The sequence below is a fragment of the Bos indicus genome, chromosome 2 (genome assembly GCF_029378745.1).
Source record: "Bos indicus isolate NIAB-ARS_2022 breed Sahiwal x Tharparkar chromosome 2, NIAB-ARS_B.indTharparkar_mat_pri_1.0, whole genome shotgun sequence".
In the NCBI taxonomy this organism is placed as follows: domain Eukaryota; kingdom Metazoa; phylum Chordata; class Mammalia; order Artiodactyla; family Bovidae; genus Bos; species Bos indicus.
Window position 1 is genome coordinate 17,250,713 of NC_091761.1, and position 16,301 is coordinate 17,267,013.

The following is a 16,301-nucleotide window of genomic DNA, read 5'->3' on the forward strand; positions in this document are numbered from 1 at the left end:
GAGGATTTTAAAAGGAGAAATAAAGCTACTATTTATTGAGCACTACCACATTCTGGATGGAAAAATAATTGTGATAATAATAGCAACAACAGTCACAGATAAAACAAGTAAATGGATGCAGGTAGAAGTCTCAGATGCCAGGCTTTGCGCTAAACACCCATGGATACATTGTCTCATATTATATCATGAAATATTAATAAATCCTAACATAATCCCCATCTTACAAATGAGAGACCTGAAACACAGATTCATTCATTTGCCAGACTCTCCTGAGGCTGTGAAGCTTGTGTTCAAACCCCAGCTGTCTGTCCTCAGAGTCTGTTCCCTCTCTCACTCAGTTCTGACAACCCTGGAATATGGCATCAGCTACTGATGTAGATATTAGTTTCCCTGTTTAGAGGAAGTTTAGGTGACTTCTCTAGGGTCACACACAGATTCTATAGCAAGGAAGTTAACCCAGCCCTTTTTAAACAGGTGCTTTCTGCTATACTAGTCTACATTTCCCCTTTTTAGAACTTTTGTCCTTATGGTGAAAGTTTAATGAATCTTGAATTAGATATCTGACTATATTTTATCTGCCTCCCAAAAGAAAAATCAGCAGATCAACACTAGCAATAAATATTTATATCACAGTAACATCTGTTTTTTTGTGGTTTTTTCCCCAAATTGGCCTGTTACATAGGTTTCCATAGGAATCAATTCCTATCACTGACATAGGACAGTCTCACACTTCTAAACTTGCTTGTATTCCAGTGATTAAACTGATGATGTCTCAGTGACATTTTCCTGTGTGTTCATGGAGCTAGTAAGGTAGAGTAAGGCTTGGTCAATTCTTTCTAAATTCTTGGACCCTATAGAAAACATTCTTCATGTATCAGATTCAGTTTCAGTGGGAATAAACAAATAGGAAATAGACATGTAATCCAGACTTTAATTGGGGTGGAAGAGAACTGCTATTTCTCTCCCCTTTTCTGGAGTGCAGGAAATTGCTATGGATTAAAGAAGTGCTAATACTGCCTCCCATTTAGCCCACTTTAGAAATGTACACATGCTCTCTCTCTCTTTCGTCTTCTCTTCTTTACTGGTCTCTTTTCCCTGTGGAATGTGTGTATTTGGGCAGCTCTGACTTCTTTGGATTTGATGGAAGAATGAACTGGAAGCTGGGTCATTCAGTGCTGGGCTGTCTGCTAATACAAGTAGAAATTAACACAGTTAGAGCAGACTCAAGCCCACTGTTCACTTCGTGTAAGCCATTGAGCAATTCGAGAGTAATGATAGTTTTTTATTCCCTCCTGGCATTAAGACTGAAGAGCAAACTAACAAGTAACAAGAAAATTCAAAATTAGAGCTGACATGTCTTCCTTAATTTTCCCCAAAGTGTTTGAGTATGATTATTATTTAATGCTACTTTGTCCCTTAAATATAGGGTGTACCAGTCAACATATGAAATCGTTTTAGATAATAGGAGTTTGCCTGAAAGCTAATCCAAAATACGAAAAATATACCAGAGTGGCTGAAAGTGGGGAGTTCGAAAAGCCTGAAGTGCAGACTAATGCAGAGCTTTCTCTGAGATGCTAGGTAGGGTTTTTCAAGAGTTTCTGTCATTTTGTGACGTTTTCCTTCTTTGTCTACCCCTCAAGCTCAGCCCTACTGTATCATCACATTTTGCTGTTCAGATTCACCACCATTGATGGTGGGTCAGGAACATCATCCATGTACAGAAAGGACAGTGCGCTATAACATTTATATGGAAAAGAAAAGAGGCTTCAGGCACTAGGCATGTTGAACTCAGAGCTGTCAAGCAAATTATGCCAGCCCAGGATGTCTGCTCAAAGACTCACTGGTGTGGCAGGTGATGAATGAGTGGTTTTCATGCCCTCAGGCTCCTTCCCGAGAGAGAGACTAAATTGGAAGATGATTTTAGGAATCATGGTGGGTAAGTCTGACAGAACTCAGATCCCACCTCTTATCTCTACATGCATGAGGAATGATGGCAGGACTGGGTCTCAACTTGTGGGATGTTCAATACAGAGATGAGAAAAACCATCTTCCTTATTCATTCTGCCTCTTTGAAATGAAAATTTGCTCAAACAGAACAAGATTTCTGATTTAAATCAGAAGCATTGTGGATCCAAAGAAAAGGGGCTGCAAAGTGCTCACCTTTCCAATGGTGGTTAGAGATGGGCATTGAGAAAATGGCACCCAGCTTTTGACCTCACCCCAGAAAGTCAGGGCTTCCCTCACAGCTCAGTTGGTGAAGAATCTGCCTGCAATGCAGGAGACCCAGTTTCGATTCTTGGTTCAGGAAGATCCCCTAGAGAAGGAAATGGCAACCTACTCCAGTATTCTTGCCTGGAGAATCCCATGGACAGAGGAGCCTGGCAGGCTACTGTCCATGGGGTAGCAAGACTTGGACACAGCTTAGCAACTAAACCACCACCACCAGAAAGTCAAGTCTTATCGTGTTCAAGCCCTACCAGCTCCCAAAGGGATATGCAAGACCACTTTATCTTTTGAGAGAAACTAAATATAGGGCAAGTTTGTTTTACTTCATATTAATAGATTTAGAAATGGAATTTATTATTAGAAGAAACTAGACATTGAATATTCATTAGTACCCTTGATCCTCTTCTGAGCAGAAGACTTGAAAGAAAAGCTGGGTTTGGAAGGAATCTTTTTTAATCTTCTCTTTTTCCTGTGCTTTTGGGGCCAATGTTAAGTTCTGCCATCTGTAGAACATGTTCATTTTAAGTGTCTTACTTATAAGCTTCAGCTCTTTCAGGAAATTGTTTTTTGTTAATGTTACCTAAATGGCAGAAATTGGCTTTCATCTCACATCATCTCTGCATTATTAAAATGCAGCTTGTTGTGCAGAGTTTTAATGGGCTCTTTAGGGCCTTTACATATTAATGTTACATACTAAGAAACTATTAAAGCATTCCAAATAAAACATATTCACCAGTTAAATGTTCTGTTTTGTTTGTGATCATGAATGAAAAGGACAAGCTAGTTATTTTCATGGCCACTTAGAAAAAAGTTGTCATCTAATACAAACTTAGTTTCCTCATATAAGGAAATGTAATCATATAATTCCAAGGAAGTCTAGAATTTATTTAGTGAATACAAACAAAACAATTTCAAACTACTCGATTATTTTAGTATGAAGTACTTACAGAAAATTCTTAATCTAAGACAAATTCTTCTTCTGTCAATAAGAAGAATGAGGGTAATCCTTAATTTTTATTCAGCTGGTATGTACTTAGGGATTCTGAACGCTTTAAAAATACGTAAATGATGTTAACTGATCAACCAGGTAGAAGGGGCAGAGAGTAGGAAAGAAAATGAGAAAGAATACATCACTTTTAAATTGTCTCACTTTCCTCTCTCAATCTGAAAGTACCATTTTCTCATCAAATAATTACTCAAATATTTGGTATTAAAACATGGTTCAGTAAAGGTAGAAACCTATAAAGTTGGGCCCTGGGTACCTACTTTTTAAACAGATGAGATGGTGTCCCAGTATAATGCTGAGAGCTCTAGTTTCAGTTCAGTTCAGTCGCTCAGTCGTGTCCGACTCTGCGACCCCATGAATCACAGAACGCCAGGCCTCCCTGTCCATCACCAACTCCCTGAGTTCACCCAAACTCATGTGCATTGAATCGGTGATGCCATCCAGCCATCTCATCCTCTGTCGTCCCCTTCTCCTCCGGCCCCCAATCCCTCCCAGCATCAGGGTCTTTTCCAATGAGTCAACTCTTCACATGAGGTGGCCAAAGTATTGGCGTTTCAGCCTCAGCATCAGTCCTTCCAGTGAATATTCAGGGTTGATTTCCTTTATGATTGACTGGTTTGATCTCCTTGCTGTCCAAGGAACTCTCAAGTGTCTTCTCCAGCACCAGAGTTTGAAGGCATCAATTCTTTGGTGCTCAGCCTTTTTTATTGTCGAGCTCTCACATCCATACATGACTACTGGAAAAACCATAGTTTTGACTAGATGGAGCTTCGTTGGCAAAGTAATATCTCTGCTTTTTAATATGCTGTCAAGGTTTGACATTGCTTTTCTTCCAAGGAGTGAGTGTCTTTTAATTTCATGGCTGCAGTCACTGTCCACAGTGATTTTGGAGCCAAAGGAAGTCTGTCACTCTTTCCATTGCTTCCCCATCTATTTGCCATGAAGTGATGGGACCAGATGCCATGATCTTCATTTTTTGAATGTTGAGTTTTAGGCCAACTTTTCACTCTCCTCTTTCACCTTCATCAAGAGGCTCTTTAATTCTTCTTTGCTTTCTACCATAAGGGTGGCATCATCTGCATAGCTGAAGTTATTGATATTTTTTTTTAATTTTATTTTATTTTTAACTTTACATAATTGTATTAGTTTTGCCAAATATCAAAATGAATCCACCACAGGTATACATTGATATTTCTCCTGGCAGTCTTTATTTCAGCTTGTGCTTCATCCAGCCTGGCATTTTGCATGATGTGCTCTGCATATAGGTTAAATAAGCAGAGTGACAATATACAGCCTTGACCTACCCCTTTCCCGATTTGGAACCAGTCTGTTGTTCCATGTCCTGTTCTAACTTGCTTCTTGACCTGCATACAGATTTCTCAGGGGGCAGGTAAGATGGTCTGGAATTCCTATCTCTTTAAGAATTTTCCACAGTTTGCTCTGATCCACACAGTCAAAGGCTTTAGTGTAGTCAATGAAGAAGTAAATGTTTTTCTGGAATTCTATTGCTTTTTCTATGATTCAGAGGATGTTGGCAATTTGATCTCTGGCTCCTATGCCTTTTCTAAATCCAGCTTGTACATCTGGAAGTGCTTTGCTTAGTATGGCCATTTTAATAACATTGATTCTTCCGATCCAAGAGCATGGGATATCTTTGATCATTTTCAATTTCCTTTATTAGTGTTTCATAGTTCTCAGCATAGAAGTCTTTCACCTCCTTGGTTAGATTTATTCCTAAGTATTTTTATGTAATTTTTAAGGGATTTTTTTTTTTTTACGTTCCTTCTTTATATTTCACTTTTTTTTTCTTTTCTTTTCTTTTATTTTTAAACTTTACATAATTGTATTAGTTTTGCCAAATATCAAAATGAATCCGCCACAGGTATACATGTGTTCCCCATCCTGAACCCTCCTCCCTCCTCCCTCCCCATACCATCCCTCTGGGTCGTCCCAGTGCACTAGCCCCAAGCATCCAGTATCGTGCATCGAACCTGGATTGGCAACTCGTTTCTTACATGATATTTTACATGTTTCAATGCCATTCTCCCAAATCTTCCCACCCTCTCCCTCTCCCACAGAGTCCATAAGACTATTCTATACATCAGTGTCTCGTTTGCTGTCTCGTACACCGGGTTATTGTTACCATCTTTCTAAATTCCATATATATGCGTTAGTATACTGTATTTATGTTTTTCCTTCTGGCTTACTTCACTCTGTATAATAGGCTCCAGTTTCATCCACCTCATTAGAACTGATTCAAATGTATTCTTTTTAATGGCTGAGTAATACTCCGTTGTGTATATGTACCACAGCTGTCTTATCCATTCATCTGCTGATGGACATCTAGGTTGCTTCCATGTCCTGGCTATTATACACAGTGCTGCGATGAACATTGGGGTACACGTGTCTCTTTCCCTTCTGGTTTCCTCAGTGTGTATGCCCAGCAGTGGGATTGCTGGATCATAAGGCAGTTCTATTTCCAGTTTTTTAAGGAATCTCCACACTGTTCTCCATAGTGGCTGTAGTAGTTTGCATTCCCACCAACAGTGTAAGAGGGTTCCCTTTTCTCCACACCCTCTCCAGCATTTATTCTTTGTAGACTTTTGGATCGCAGCCATTCTGACTGGTGTGAAATGGTACCTCATAGTGGTTTTGATTTGCATTTCTCTGATAATGAGTGATGTTGAGCATCTTTTCATGTGTTTGTTAGCCATCTGTATGTCTTCTTTGGAGAAATGTCTATTTAGTTCTTTGGCCCATTTTTTGATTGGGTCGTTTATTTTTCTGGAGTTGAGCTGTAGGAGTTGCTTGTATATTTTTGAGATTAGTTGTTTGTCAGTTGCTTCATTTGCTATTATTTTCTCCCATTCTGAAGGCTGTCTTTTCACCTTGCTAATAGTTTCCTTTGATATGGAGAAGCTTTTAAGGTTAATTAGGTCCCATTTGTTTATTTTTGCTTTTATTACCAATATTCTGGGAGGTGGATCATAGAGGATCCTGCTGTGATGTATGCTGGAGAGTGTTTTGCCTATGTTCTCCTCTAGGAGTTTTATAGTTTCTGGTCTTACGTTTAGATCTTTAATCCATTTTGAGTTTATTTTTGTGTATGGTGTTAGAAAGTGCTCTAGTTTCATTCTTTTACAAGTGGTTGACCAGTTTTCCCAGCACCACTTTTTAAAGAGATTGTCTTTAATGCATTGTATATTCTTACCTCCTTTGTCAAAGATAAGGTGTCCATATGTGCGTGGATTTATCTCTGGGCTTTCTATTTTATTCCATTGATCAATATTTCTGTCTTTGTGCCAGTACCATACTGTCTTGATAACTGTGGCTTTGTAGTAGAGCCTGAAGTCAGGTAGGTTGATTCCTCCAGTTCCATTCTTCTTTCTCAAGATCGCTTTGGCTATTCGAGGTTTTTTGTATTTCCATACAAATTGTGAAATTATTTGTTCTAGCTCTGTGAAGAATACTGTTGGTAGCTTGATAGGGATTGCATTGAATCTATAAATTGCTTTGGGTAGTATACTCATTTTCACTATATTGATTCTTCCAATCCATGAACATATATTTCACTTTTAAAGTAAAGAAATGCAACAGATTTCTGCACATTAATCTTGTATCCTGCTAACTTGCTGGATTAGTTTATCAGTTTTAGCAGCTTTTGTTGAAGTCTTTAAGGTTTTCTCTATGTAGTATCATGTCATCTCTATATGGTAGAAGTTCCACCTCTTCTCTTCCAATTTGAATACCCTTTATTTCTGTTTCTTGTCTGACTGCTGTGGCTAGGATTTCCAATACTATATTGATAGACGCGGTGAGAGTGAATATCCTTGTCTTATTCCAGATTTTAGTGGGGAGGCTTACAGCTTTTTATCATTGAGTATTATGTAGGCTATAGGTTTGTCATAAAGTTGAAATATGTTCCCACTATGCCTACTTTGGTAAGAACTTTTATCATGAATGGATGTTGAATTTTACCAAATACTTTTTCTGTATCTTGCAGTAAAGTGGTTTTGATAGTAATAACAGATATTTATGTAAGGTACAAGTTTTTGGTCTTGGGGTGGGTTACCAAAAGAAGAATAGTTAGTTTTGTCTGGGTTTAGGGGAAAGAAAGGAGATTGACAAAGACTCTACAGAGAAGAACGGAACTGAACTTAAATTTGAATATTATTTGACCTGAATAATAAATAAGATAAATTTGAACTGAATTTGGATGTTATTCACCAAATGAACAAGATATAGAATGTATAAGAGCACAGGACTATAGGACTAAGTCAGCATAAAGCCTCAAAACCTACAGAGAGCCTGTGTGGGTAGAATGCAAGCATGAGATAAAACATGCAAGAAATAGCTAGAACAAGTGGAAAAGGCTTTACCTGACACAAAAGTTTGGATTTTTATGAGAAGCCATGATAGTTTCAAGTAGAGTTTGTCAGCTGTTCATAAATGTGTTCTAGGAAGACCACTCTATTCAAATATGAAAAAGATTAGATGCAAGAAATCCACTTAGAAGGTTATGACAGAGGCACAGGGAGAGGTGATGAAAGAGAGTAGTGGCTATGGAGTGGAAGAGAAAAAACTAAGACATGAGGAAAGGGATTTGTCTAAAATCACTGAATGGATGAAGGATGAATAAAGAAGATGAAGGTCTCTATAATCCTGTTAGCTTTTGCCTCCTATGAGTCAGTTATTCAAGACTGCTAGGTCAAAACCTCTTAATTCAAAAGAAGATTTTCACAAACATACTTAATGAAAATATATTTTAGAGCTTGATAAAATGTCTTATTGTCTTGCTTTTAAACTATTAGAATCATTGTGTTTTTGAAGGGAACTTAATAATATTGGTGCCGAATGAGTAGGGTATAAAAAATTGATTCTTTATTCGGAAGACATACCGTAGACAAGTAAATGGGCACTGTTAAGTCACCCTGAATCATGTAGCATATTGTGAAGAGGCAAAAACAGTCCGGTTAAGTGCTCACATTCAGAAATTCTATGAGATAGCTTAATATGAATACCCAGGAGACTCAGAAAGCCAGAAACAAGAGCAGAGCCTGTAAGCAGCAGCCACAGCTGATCTGAAGTCAGAATTCATGCTGAAAATTCCTCCTACCCATCCCCACCCACCTTCCATTTGCTTTTGTTTTTCACTGTTTGTCACTTAGCAAATGTCTTGAGGGTATCTCTCCTTGATTCCACCCCATTCACTCCAGCCCACTGTAAGAACACACCTTGGTTCTCACAAAGGCTACCGTGTCTTCTCCGTTGCCAGCTCCAGTCGAGTGTCTCCCTCCTCAGCCTACTTGATCTTTATGTCGTGATTATGAAATGCTCTCATTTTCCCTCTGTGACATCATGATCACCCTTGTTGTCCCTCACCTCTGTCCACTTTGCCACTGTCGGGTCATGGGCTCCTCCTTCCTGGAACTCTACTCTCCCTGGGCCATTCATCCACACATACAACCTCTGTGTGTAGCTAGTGTCTCTTCTAGGGCCTGGTCATGTCCTTATGTTCCAGAAACAAAAATCTAACTGTATACTAAACATCTTCACCTGTCTGTCCCTCAGGCAACTCAAATTTAACACATCCCAAAGTGAACTCCTCCTTCCTCAAATGTTTGCTTTTTCTGATTACAATCTCTCATCTTGTCATGACTACATCTCTGCATTCATCTGCTTGCATTTAACCTGCTTGCCACGCTAAGCAGGTTAAATCTCATTTTTTCTCACAGATATATTGTACTCTATAAATTCTGAGTCTTTGCACGTGCTTAGAAGACCTTCTTGTTACACATAAGAATAAATATATACATGCAATCATTTACTTTACCTGTCTGAGTTTTACTGAACATTCAAACCTCTGTGCAAGACTGACTTCCTCCAGAAAAATTTTTGACCTCAGGCCTCCATTATTAAATACCCATCTTTTGTAGTTTTATGGTGGATTATACTCTATTATAGCAGTTCTCAGTTAGGGTGGGAGGGAGAAGGGTGGGAGTGGGAGGTAGGAGGGTAATTTTTGTCCTTTGGGGACATTTGACAATGTCTAGAGATACTTGGTTGTAATAAAGCATTGGGGTGCTCCCAGCACCTGGTGAGTAGAAGCCAGGATGCTGCTAAATAGCCTACAATGTAAAGCCCCTACAACAAAGAATCATTCAGTACTAAATGTCACTAGCTGAGGATGAGAAAACCCATTGTATTGTAATTGCATACTATTTCTTTTTCTATTTCTCTCACTAAACTATAAGGTTTGGAGAAGAGGAATTGTGTTTTATCTGACATCGTACATACGATAGCTAACAGCTATATGCAGGAAGTAAAAGCTGCTTGGCAAATGGTAAATGCTCAGTAAACGTAAGTGCATAAGCAGGTGGGGAAGATTGATGGATGGTTTGAATGGTGTCACATTCAGACCCAGAGAGAAAAACTACATATGTGGACAGAGGGCAATAGGTTCTGAGGTTATACTTCTAAAATAGCCTTGATGCCACTTCTACTGTTTGAAGTCTGATCATGGAGAGCAGTAGGAGGGCTCAAACTATGGATTCATGTTTCTGTCTTGTTGCATATTTAAATAGATTTGATTTTACTTATTTAAATATTGTGCTATACTACTAGTTGAGTGAGATATAAAAATGTATATGTTTGTACCCATTACTAGCAACTGATATAGTTCTAGGTACCTACTGTAAGCAAGATGTTTTAGCATGTTGTGATGGGCGAATAGGGCTTGGTTTAAATTCTGGCTTAGTTTCAATACTGAGTTTTATATACCTAAGCAAGTGTAATAGTGTCATTTTCTCAGTTATAAGCATAGTGTTGTTTTGATAATCTCATGGACTAAAGTCCTTGTTATGGAAAACATTTCCTTCTGCCTCTTCTAAAAACGACCTGTATTAGTTAGGAATTGCACTTGACTCTGATAGTAATGGCTTATGAAGGTAGTTTATTTTTCTCCCACACAAAAGAAGTCTGGAGGTCTACAATCCAATATTTGTATTATGCCTCCAAAAATTCATTAAGGAAACCCGGCTCTTTTAGCTCAACATTTTGCCAGTCCTAAATATGGCCCTGGTACTTAGAATGTCTGCTAGAGCTCCACTCACCACTTCTGTTCTCCAGGCAGCAGTCTAGAGGGTAGGGTGAAGAAAGTCATGCCCTCTTTCTTTTAAGGAGCCTTCCAAAACACATTTCTGCTAACAGTAAGTGTGTTCTTGTGTAAATTCCCTTAAGACCTAGTATCTTAGAATTTAAAGGACAGAAATGTAGCATTTAAAGAGTTAATTTATCATTCTATAACATTATTTTACCACCTCCAAATTAGTATGTGTACATACATATGAATGTATTCCCAAATAAGTTTACTAGTTTTGATACAGACATTTAGAAATGGAGATCATTAGTTCTGACATTCAAAACGTATTTAATTTTTTATAATCATATTGTTTACTAAGAAAAGGGTAGAAACAGTGATACCTTAGTAGCACTGAGCACACCTAGTGTCCAGAGCTGAATTTCTAAATACCTTCTCTAGGAAACAGAAGTAGGCGTCCTTGGAGATCAGCGTTAACATCACCAGGAATAAGTCATCACTGTCATCTATTCGTTGATATGAAGTGATGAAAAGGACACTTTACCTCTGTGGTATTCTTTCAAGAAACTCATAACTCCAGATCAACCATGAAAAAAACATGTGAACAAACCCAAATTGAGGGAAATGTACAAAATACCAGTACTTCTCAAACTTTTCAAGTTCAAGATAAAAAAGAACTAAGAAAACTGTCAGGGACTAGAGGAGACTAAGGAAGCTTGATAAGTAAAGGTAACATGGTATTTGGGGATTGTATTCTGGATGCGGAAAGAATATTAGTGAAATATAAATGAAGTCTGGACTTCTGTTAATAGAAATGTACCAATATTTATTTCTCAGTTTTGACAAATGTACCATGTAATAAGGTGTTCATATTAGAGGAAGTTGGGTGAGGAATATACAGGAACTCTCTGTATTAACTTCATAATTTTTTTATAAAGTCAAATTTATTCCAAAATATAGTTTATTTTAAAAATACAAATTTCTGACACATATTGAAAGGCTGTCATACTCACATGTATAGGACATTGTTCCCAGTATATTTGATCGAGTATATTTTCCAAACTTGCATAGACTTTGTCTAGTTTGTTTTCTGATGTCTCCCCAATATCTAAAATACCTGACATAGAGTAGGCACTCAATAAATGCTTGTTAAATGTTGAATGAATACAAGCATATTACCTTCTGAGAACAAATTTATGTGTTAACCTAAGGATAACACTAGGGAAGAAAATGCACATCAAAAATCCCTCTCATCTGTTTCTGAGTCATTGTGATTTCCCAATGTATTATTTTGTAAATTATTAGGGCTTTCTGATTAGCCCTCCACTGCACAGTCCAGGAATAGTTTGTTGCATTAGGAAAACAAGAGAGAGAGATCCTGGACGGATTGGTAACTGTCAGGTTCTTTATTAGAAAAATAGAGGTTTGTGCCACAGATTCTAATTCAAGAAAACTGAAGCCTTTTTATAATCCTATGAGATTAATAGATCAGGTGTTAGAAAGTGGCCAGTACTACTCTTCTATAGATTCACCATTTTATCTCTATTACTATAAAAAAATGTCTAATGGGTAAGGCATGTGATTAAAATCCTGGTCTCACCACTTCCTACATATGTGATTATAAGAAAGTTTTAAAATCTCTCTAACCCTCAATCTCTAGTAAAAGTGAGGTAATGTACCTCACAAAGTATATGTACAATCCTTTACTAATGAAAATACAAGATAGATTACTATAACAAATGCTCAAGAATACAGTGACTCTCACAAACCAGAGGCTTATTTCTTCTTACCTAACAACCCATGAATGGAATAACAGCTTTTCGGAAACTCAGGCTACCCCATCTTGTTGCTTAGCCACCTCTGATCTGCATTCCATTTTTTTTCTCCCCACGTGTTCAACTCGCCCTCACTTCCACATTCCAGGTCACAGGAAGGAGAAACTGAAGGAAACACATCTTTCCTTCCAAGGGTGTGACCCGGAAGTTATCACTTCCACTTACGTCTCATTGGGTAGAACCTAGTTATGTGGCCCCAGCTAACTGTAATGGAAGCTGGGAAATGTTTTCTTTTAGCTGGGAAGCAATTTGGCCAAACTAGTATTTTGGTATTGTGGAGACTGACAAGAAAATTAGCAGGGCCTGCCATAAGCACTTGGAGTAGTGCCTTACATGGAATGAATGCTCTCTAAATGACATTCTCTTTAACTCATCTGAAAGAGGAGGAGAGTAAAAAGATAAGGTAGGTGGCAACATTTTATCAACTATGACTTTTGCCATTAGTCAGGATTTAGGATGGACCTTTCTGGGAAGCTATGTTTGCATTTGAAAATTTGTTTATCTTCTTCAAATTAAGACACAGCTCCCAAGAAATGATTTATATTCATCCTAAGGAAAATAAGTGGCAGAATTATTTCAAAGTGTACTTGTTTTATATGCAATGGTCTCAGCTAGCTTTTCCTCTAGCTCAGGAAACTGATAGATTAATTTAGGAACAGTGTCCCGGTGGAAAAAGAAAGATACAAAGTAGAATTATGTTACTTGTTTTTATATAGAAATGATTTTATTTGTTCAGCTGTAATTTTGTTAATTGGAATTCTACATTCTACTTTTAGCATGGGTTCACTTTTAAACTTTTAACAATAATTTATACTTACAGATGTGGGACTGCATCTTTAGGAACTTTTTTTCCATTTTTCTATTGATTTAGTTTGATTGGTTTCCTAAGGATATTTACTTTAACATGCTGAACTTGGACAGTTTGGTTCCAGGCAAAGCAGTTTATATACAGAGCCCCATTCATGCTAAGCTTACCTAGGACATTCTTACATTCATGAGTTCAAAGTGTATGTTGTCAGACCCTCATGTGATCTCAGACCACACTGCTTTCCACTTGGTAGCTGGACACAGCTTGGTTGGCCCTGCCCTTGAGTTGACATCAGCAGTATGAAGGATGAGCATGATACTGATGGTGTTAATGAGCTTGGGTTGCTATGAGAAGATGCTATAGCCACTTAAACAACAGCCATTTATTTCCCACGGTTTTGCAGACTAGAAAGTCCAAGGTCAAGGTTCCCCCAGATTCTGTTTCTGGTGAGAACTCTCTTCCTGGCTTGTGAGTAGTTGCCTTCTCTGTGTGTCCTTCCAAGGCAGATAGATAGTGCTCTGGTGTTTACCCTTTGTTAGAAGGGGATCGGGGCTTCCTATGGCACTAGTGGGAAAGAACCTGCCTGCCAGTGCAGGAGACACAGAGACACTTGGGTTCAATCCCTGCTCGGGAGGATCCTCTGGAGGAGGGTGTGGCAACCCCCTCCAGTATTCTTGCCTGGAGAATCCCCATGGACAGAGGAGCCTGGTGGGCTACAGTCCATGGGGTCACAAAGAGTTGGACACAACTGAAGCAACTTAGCACAGCACGCATAAGGGCATGAACCCTATTGGATTATGGCCCCACCTTTATGCCCTCATTTAACTATCACCTCTCCATAGGCCCTGTCTCCAACTATAGTCACACTGAGAAATAAAGCTTCAACATATGAATTTTGGGAGAATACAAGTATCAGTCCATAACACAGATCTCTCTTTCATTTATCATGACACATACAAAGGGTGAATGTTTTTTCAAATACTTGTCTTGTGTCATCCTAGGTTATCTACCTAAAATTTCCTATGGCAGAATAAAGATTATTCCAGTGGCTTCCTTAAGTCTCTCTCTCTAATGAGATAACCATTTTAATATCGGACTGGCACCACAAAATGCTTTAGGAGTTATAAAATGTTAAGATATTGCAATGTAATAAAATATTTACAAAGCACTCTACAAGGCACAAATTTCTTGCTTACATTAGTTCTTGAATCGTCATAGTAACTCTGTGAGAATGGTTGGAACATTTTATTGACTCTGTCTTATGTACTAGAAAATAGAAGTTTGGGGAAGTTCAGTGATTTTTCCTAAGGTCTCAGAGCTAATAATTAATTGACACTGAGACTTTATTCCAGGCCTTCTCATTTATAGTCCACAGTAGGCCAAATAAAAGTTTGAATTTGGCTCTAGAGTCACTTAGATTTGGTTTCAATCCAAGATTTGTCACTTAATAACAGTAAGTTGGCAAGTTACTTAACTCACTAGAATACCTCAATCTTCTCTGTGACATGGAAATAAGAGAGTCCACCTCATAGGGTTCTAATGAAAATTAAATTATATAATGCCCAGAAATCACTTAGCACAGCACCTGCTGCATAGAAAATTATTCCAAATTGTTGATTATTATTTTTAAGCACACATTAAATCCTATTGCATTGAATTTAACTCAAACCCTATTTATACATTTTATTAGACTTTAGAATAAAATGTTATTCAAACTATGTAGGCTATTGACTAATCTCGAAACACTTTACAAACTTATAAGTGTTAAAATTCATAGTAAGGATTTTATTGAGATGTGAGCATCTGAATTGTGACCTCAATATCTGTGTGTAAGGGGACGACAGGGGAGGAGATGGGTGGGTGGCATCACCAGCTGGATGGACATGAGTTTGAGCAAGCTCCAGGAGCTGGTAATGGACAGGGAAACCTGGCATGCTGCGGTCCGTGGGGTCACAAAGGGTCGGACACAACTGAGCAACTGACCTGAACTGATATTTATTCTTGACTGGTCAAGCAACAGATTAAAACAGTTAACAATTAGCAGATATTTTAAACTCTACCAGTTATACTTTAAGCAAACCAGTGGGATGTTTTTAGTTATCTGACTTTGGTTTCAGGTCATTTAGTGCTCATTAATAAAGGAAACTGAGTTTGGAATTCTCATTTTTCATTTCACACCAGTAATAGTCAATATAGTCTAATAACTGTGATCAGAGAAACATTCAAGAAGCAAAGATTTAGTTGCTTGAAATTTGCTGTACAGGAAAGTCAGATTATTTGTGACTATTCTCCACATTATTCAGGATTTCATCCATTGAAATGTATACTTTTTTCTATTTGTCTTGATTCTACAAGCCTAAGGTAAGAGGTCATCATCACATCGACTTAGGTCAACCATATTGCCTGAAAGGTACTCCTCTAATATGCCCCGATTTTTCAAGTAATTTAATGTCTATATATGGGTAAATTAATAACACAAACTTTAATTTGTTTTGCCCATTAGTTCTGTTTCTCATGGACTAGGAATACAGAATAGGTAATTAGAGAATTTCCTACATTTCTCTATTTAATATGTATGCATGTTTGTGGTTGTATGAGTATGGGAATGTTCTTGTTCAGATAATTAGTTCTAGTTAAAGTTTCATGCAGAAGGTCAAATAAGCTTTTCTCAAGTAGAAGAAAGTACACCAAACCAGGAGTTAACACAGTTAACAGTTGGGGCAAAGTCAATTAACAATGTAAATGTCATTACCTCTGATTTGTGATCAGCTGAACAAACAGTGAAGGGCCAGTGTGACTTTCAGGCTTCAGGAACAGAATAAATGACTTTGAAATGTAAAAGAACTGCTTCGCCTTGGGTACAAAGGTTAGTCAGTTCTGAATCATCTTGATTGAGAATTAATAATCCTGATGCTTGAGTTGTTCCTAAATGGGTCTCAGTTCTGGTCAGGGCAACTATGAATACATGGATGAGTAAGGTGGATGAGAGCATGAAATTATTTTCTTTCTTTGCCTCATAGATGACCTCAGAGTGACTGTACACACACAGACAGCCACACATTCCCCCATGGTTTTGATTTGAGAAAGCAAGATAGATAAACCTATGACATCAGCTTGTTTGTGTGTTCAATTGTCACAGTTTTAAGATATGGTTTAATCTGTGGTATGTACCCAGAAAGGATGTATGTAACTCACTCATTGCCCTTGTAACATATGCTCATTGTACTTTCCCTACTAGCTTCTTGAGAGCAGAGACCATGTCTTACTCAGGATGAACACACAGCCTGTTTCATAGTAGATGTATAAATGGCTTTGAGCTTGTGAATG

The 16,301-nt window shown here is 38.0% G+C and overlaps 1 protein-coding gene across 7 annotated transcripts in view; it reads left to right on the forward strand.

The window, feature by feature from the left end:
• Window positions 1-16,301, forward strand: part of ZNF385B (zinc finger protein 385B) — a 475,657-nt gene that overhangs the window by 320,793 nt on the left and 138,563 nt on the right. Inside the window, exon 1 of one of the 7 annotated variants that reach the window (XM_070802873.1) lies at window positions 12,406-12,569. The exons of the other annotated variants lie outside the window; for them this stretch is intronic. The gene's annotated coding sequence lies outside the window, so the exon portion shown is untranslated. Of the gene's footprint in view, window positions 1-12,405; window positions 12,570-16,301 lie in introns of those variants that run through there. 7 annotated transcript variants of the gene reach the window in all.